The following is a 6,842-nucleotide window of genomic DNA, read 5'->3' as shown; positions in this document are numbered from 1 at the left end:
TGGGTATGATGCTTGTGCAAGTAGTGTGCAAGAAAGTGTAATTGGAAAGCAAAGTTCTTCATTTTAAGAAGATATTGATCTATCTTCATTCTCCTTTGCGAGTGTTGTGAAATTATAACTTTAGGTGGATTGTCCTTGATTTTGTGATTGTGCTTACTAGGTTTTGGACTTCACCCCAAAGTTCTGTAGAGGTTTCACAATTCAACAATTGTGTTGCAATGTCGATGGCCATTATATTTCTTAACCACCTTAGGGGAGCATAGTTTCGTGCAATCTAATCTTCATAGTCAGGATTGTCTCTTTGAGTTTTGTCACTTGCAGTGACAAACTATTTTGTACATTCTTCTGTTCCTAGTACATAGCCATCACGTTTGCAACCTTTAATCAATGGAAGAACTAATGAGTTCCATAAGAGATAGTTATATCTATCCAGCCTAACATAGATAGTTGTGGATAGGTCATTTTTTTTTTATTTGTGTTGGTTGCGGAAAACATGATTGGATCGAGAGCCTTCAAGTTTTAAAGCTTTGACACCAAGAAAGAGAAAAGAATAGAAATTTGACTTGATTATTCATATGATAGATTAGATTGTGTGCTTATATACACACATTGCAATATAATTGTAATCATATAATAACGCTAGCATTACAATGAACAATATAAAGACAAAATTGATCATGATAGTTGCACATTACAAAACCAAGTCATGGCATAATATTATGGATATTGATTTTAATTAGAAGAATCACAACTTTCTATAACTGAAATACATGTTGTGCCTTTTACGTTGATCATCTTCCATTACCAAAGTCAATTAATTCATGTTCTCTCAAGCTATCATATTCAGTATTTTGTTGGTCGCTACTATCACCATGTTCATAAGAACTTTGTGTCTCATGAAGTAAGTATTGACTCTCCTCAAAGTTTTTGCTTGTAGTGATCCAAGGGCGTTTCTTCATAAGCTTTATTCCTTTAGTTCCATTGTCACTTCCTTCATGCTAGGCCTTTCTTCCCTTGTAAGTCTTAGGCATCTAGCAACAAGAATAGCAACCTTCATAATCTCTTGATAGTTTTCTTCATCCAAAAGACCAACCTGAAGAATATTAAACAAACGATCCTCTTTCAAGCTACATAGAAAGTGAACTGCAAGACTTTGTTTCTCTTTTGCCTTGTTAAAAGAGAACGGTTTCTCCCCTATAAGCAGTTCTACAAGCACTACCCCAAAACTATAAACATCACTCTTTTTTATCAACTAGCTTGATTGCATGTACTCTGGGTCTAAATACCCCAAGATCCCTTGTACAATTGTAGCTATCTCAGTTTATTATTTGGAACCAATCTTAAAGCTCCAAAGTTAGAGACTTTGGCAGTGTAATTATCATTTAAGAGTATGTTAGCAGTCTTCACATCTCTGTGGATGATGTGTATAGAAGCTTCTGAGTGTAGATATGACAAAGCTGCAACTACTTTTATAGCTATCCTTAGGCGTGTTTTCCATGAAACATTGACTCCATGACCTTGGTTATGTAAATAATAAAAAAGGGTGCCATTATTAACAAATTCATAGACCAATAAAGGAACTTTTGTCTCTAGACAACATCCTAAGAGTTTGACCACATTCCTATGGTTAATCTGTGACAGTATAATGACCTCATTGATGAATTGTTCCACGTGGCTCTGATCCACTATTTTGGACTTTTTGATTGCTACAACTTTGTTGTTTAAGAGAACTCCTTTGAAAATTGTACCATAACCTCCTTTACCTATGATTAAGCTCTCATCGAAACTGTTTGTGGCTTTCTTGTGTTGCTCTAAATTGAATATTGTAGTGGTCTTAGACGAGTCTATTCTTGTGGAGAGTTGCTCTCTCATAATGATGTATCTGTTCTATTGAAAAGACTTTTGCTTTAAACATAATAATTAATCATATAGCTGCACTTATTACCAAAAAACAATCACACAATAGAGTGATAAAATTTTAATAACCCATTGTTTTTTATAAAAAAAAATACATATCTTTTAAAAAGTAAAACATTTACTTGAATAACATAATAGTATTTTAAGTTAAAAAATTTTAAAAATTAAATTATTAATATATTCTCTGTGAAAAGAGTATTTTTTTTCTTAAACGATTTCATAATAACACTCCCTTTTCATATAACCACGCAACTTATTTTATTAATTTTGTGTTGAATAACATTTTTTAATATTAAAATATTGAATGGAAGTATAAATTAAATTATTCAATAAAAAAAATTAATGAAATAGGTTATATGAGAGTTAAATTAAAAAAATAAAATAGATTTTTAAAATATCACATGCCTTCTAACTAAAAACATTGGTGGCTTAAGGGAAGAAAAACTAGGGATGACAATTCGGGGAGGACAAGGCAAGTTGGCCCGTAGGTCTGCAGAAAAAATGTGGGATAGATTGGGATGTTGAACTCGCTGGCCTGCATAGGCCCGCAATCGCATGGGCTAAAGTTTACTTAATAGGTTGTGAGTGTTAGTTTTGAAATGGTTGAAATGCCAAGAAGGGGGGGGGGGGTTTGAATTGGCTAGTTAAAAATTTAGGCTATCTTTGAAATCTAAAAGCCACCTTTAATTGAATCAATTAGATCACCAAGTTAGGATGCAAAAGCTACTGGACTGTATACTTTCAATCGGTCAAAAATAGAGTTAATCGACTGATTTTACTAAACATATTCTATTCTGGTATAATCAACCGATTGAAACAGAAAAATAGTCGATTGAAATACTGAGAAAAATGTAGAAATGCAGATTCGAGTTTTAAACCAGGAACAGTGCACAAGAATGATCAAGACAGGTTCTAAATGATTATGCAAATATGCTCACTGCTGCAGATGTCATGAAAATATGCAAGAACAAGAAAAAGATGATTAAAACACATGTTCTTTAAACTTTAAATGAATATGCAAGAGAGAAAGGTTAGAGAAGAGATGACTTCAAGATAGTTCAAAAGGGCTTCATTAAATCTTCATTAAATCTTCAAGAAGCATACCACCTTGGCTTCACATGTCAACATTATCCCCCTAATTTGATGAAGCCAACCTCTATCTTCTTCTATCTATCTTCTTCTATCTTCCATTGCATATTGCTTCCATTGGTTAGGTACCATTAAGTTGATGAAGTGACATCTAATCTTGAAACTTGTAAATCTGAAAAACATTTACAGTAGCAATACACACAAGCTAGCAAGCATACAAATATGCACATGCTCCCCCTATCAATAATATGGGTTTAAGTTCATATTTGATTATTGATTCCAATTTTAATGCTTCTACTTAGTTCAATGATCAATTTTCCATTTTGCAATTTTTCTCCCCCTTTGGATTCGTCAAACAGAACAAATGCATAAAAAGCACAAACATTGCATATCATTTCATTAATAATAGAACACAATACAACCAACAGAAACTAAAAACAGAGAATAAAACCATAAAGCTGATACAATCAGCCGATTGGAAATAAAAACAACCAACTGAAACTGACAGAGCTCAAACTGAAAAATCACAAACACATGAATGCAATGAATGATCCTAAAAGCCAACACACTCAGTCATCCTAAGGATCATTTTTGGTCTGGAAAGAGGTCAACATGCCATGGATATCATGGATTTGGCTATCCAATGCATTGAATCTCTTATTGCAATAGTTGTGATGTGCATGTTGGGACACATTAAGCTCATGCAGCTGGTTCAACACCATCCTCTCAAAATGTGAGTACACAGGGCCTCTATCCTTTGGAGGGTTGTAGGGAATTAAATCCATAGGTCCAGTAGTTGGTTCTTCCTCTTGATTTGCACCACTTAGGCTAGCTTCATGGTCATGTGCACCCCCAACTACAACACCAACAGCTGTCCATGCATTTCCCACATTGAGAAAGCCCATTTTGTGCATATTTTAGTTGGAGGTATGGTTCAGCAGTCCAATTGACTCTTCTAGCTCATCCTCTACATCAATTCCAAAGTGTTCAATGAATTTTGATACCAAAACCACATATGGTAGCCTAAAATTCGTGAGTCTCTTGGCCTTGAGCATGTGATCATGAAACACATATCCAATCCGCTTGAATGTTGTGTTGGACACAGTACATGAGAATCAAATCTCCCTTATCCAATGTTGAATGGTTGCTACCATGTGGAACAAGGACTTTTGTCACTTGCACACCCGTTAATTTGAGTCCAACCACATCTTTCCAAGCTTTCTTGTTGATCTCCATGTGAAAACCCTTGATGCTTGACAACAACATGTCATTTTTGAACTCCAAGTTTGTGAAAAACACCTTCACCAAGTCTGGATAAATTTTCCCTGAAAGTTCAAGAAATGACTTCAACCTTTGATGCTTCAATTGTTGAAATAGGCTCTCAAAGCCTTTATCTCTCAGCCACGAGAATCTCAACACCTTAGGAATGCTGATTTGCTTCCTTTTCATCTCAATGAGGAACACTTGAATGTTGTCCTTATGATCCTCAAACCATGCTTCAATTCTCCCATGATGTTCTTGATTTGGAGACCTTGGGGTAGGAGGAGTGGAGTGCTCATCATCAGATTGTGTAACTCTTTGTTGATGACGAGGCATGATGAGTGTGGGTATGGTTGTTTCTAAGAAATGTATGATGAAAATGCAGCAATACAAGTGTAGTATTTATAATTGAACAGGCTGATTTTCAGAAATAGTTGATTAAATGGTGCAGATTTTCCTAATTAATCCGTTTTATGTTACCCAAACCAAATTAATGTAGTCCAAAACAGTATCTCACGCATTCATGGTGTTTTCAATGTATTTATCAATAGGCTAAATATGACAGTTTTCAATTTTTGCATACAACAACAGATTTTTATGAAACTAAGGCATGAATCCATAAGATTAACATGCTAAAAACACATCAGACTACATTCTTCATGTCTAATATGCCTAGTTCAGTTCTTAGCTTGTTAAACCTATCTTTAGTCAATGGTTTTGTAAACAAATCAACTAATTGATTTTTAGTTTTAACAAATTGAATTTCACAATCTCCCTTTTGAACATGATCACAAATGAAATGATGCATAATCTCTATATGCTTGGTTTTACAATGTTGTATTGGATTCTTGGGTAAGTTGATGGCACTAGTATTATCACAATATAAAGGTACCTTGCTTAGCTTTACACCATAGTCCAAAAGTTGATGCTTCAACCATATGATTTATGCATAGCCATGCCCAACAGCACTATACTCAGCTTCAGCAGTGGAGAGTGCCACACATGCTTGCTTTTTGCTATTCCATGGGATTAGACTTAATCCAAGTAGATGGCAAATGCCACTTGTGCTTTTCCTATCCAACTTGCACCCTGCATAGTCCGAATCTTAAAAGCCACTAAGAGTTATGTTAGAATCACATGGATACCATAAACCAACATTGGTTGTTCCCTTGAGGTACCTTAGAATCCTTTTTGCAGCTTTAAAGTGTGATTCCTTTGGATTTGCTTAGAATCTAACACATAAGCATACTCCAAACTGAATATCTGGCCTACTTGCTGTAAGATAGAGCAAAGACCCAATCAACCATCTATATTTGGTTGAATCCACTGGTTGGCCAACCTCATCTGCATCCATAAGACAATTTGTAGCAATTAGAGTGGCAACTTCCTTGCAATCCTCCATTTTGAACTTTTTCAACAAGTCAAAATAGTATTTTGATTGGTTTATAAATGTTCCATGCTTGAGTTGCTTGACTTGCAACCCAGAAAGTAGCTAAGCTCACCTATCATGAACATCTTAAATTCTCCCTGTATAGTTGCAAGAAACTCTTCACACAATGTGTTGTTATTTGAACCAAAGATGATATCATTAACATACACTTGAACAAGTATAACATCACTTTCATGTTTTCTAATGAAGAGTGTTTTATCCATTACACCTCTAGCATAACCTTTTGATCGGAGAGAATTGCTTAGCCTTTCATATCACTATCGTGGTGCTTGTTTCAAACCATATAAGGCTTTTTTCAACTTGAAAATATGGTTAGGATAGAGATGATCCTCAAATCTAGGAGGTTGTGATACATACACTTCTTCATTTAGGAAACCATTCAAGAATGCACTTTTCACATCCATTGGATGCAATTTAAAGTTACACATGCAAGCATATGCTAAGAGTAATCTCACAGCTTCTAGCCTAGCTACAGGTGCATAAGTTTCATTGAAATCAATGCCTTTTTCTTAATTATACCCTTCAGCAACTAGTCTAGCTTTGTTCCTTACAATATTACCATCTTCATCCATTTTGTTTCTAAAAACCCATTTAGTTCTAATTATATTCATATCATCAATTTTAGGCACTAGAAACCACACATCATTTCTTGTAAATTGATTGAGTTCATCTTGCATAACAACAATCCAATTACTATCACTCAAAGCGTCATTCACATTTTTAGGTTCAATTTGATATACAAAAGCAACATGCTCACAAAATACAATCATACGTCTAGTAGATACTCCCTGTTTGATATCACCTATGATGTTGTCCTTTGATAAACCTCTAGGCTGGATCCAATCCTTGGGCAAGTTTCTGTTTGCAACTTTTTCAATCGGCTATTTTTCCTTTTCAACCGATTGATTTCCTACAGCAAAGGGCTTTTCTGCAGCAAAAATCTGCTCCTGCAGTAAATCTTCTTCATCTACATTCTTTGGCACTTGATCTTGCAACTTTGGGTTAGTTTCATCAAATACAACATGCATAGACTCTTCAACAGTCATTAATCTCTTATTATAGACTCTATATGCATGACTTTGTATAGCATAGCCTAGAAAAACACCTTCATCCGCTTTTGCATCAA

This window comes from Vigna unguiculata, chromosome 8, assembly GCF_004118075.2.
Source record: "Vigna unguiculata cultivar IT97K-499-35 chromosome 8, ASM411807v1, whole genome shotgun sequence".
In the NCBI taxonomy this organism is placed as follows: Eukaryota; Viridiplantae; Streptophyta; class Magnoliopsida; order Fabales; family Fabaceae; genus Vigna; species Vigna unguiculata.
Note: the sequence above shows the minus strand (reverse complement) of the source record.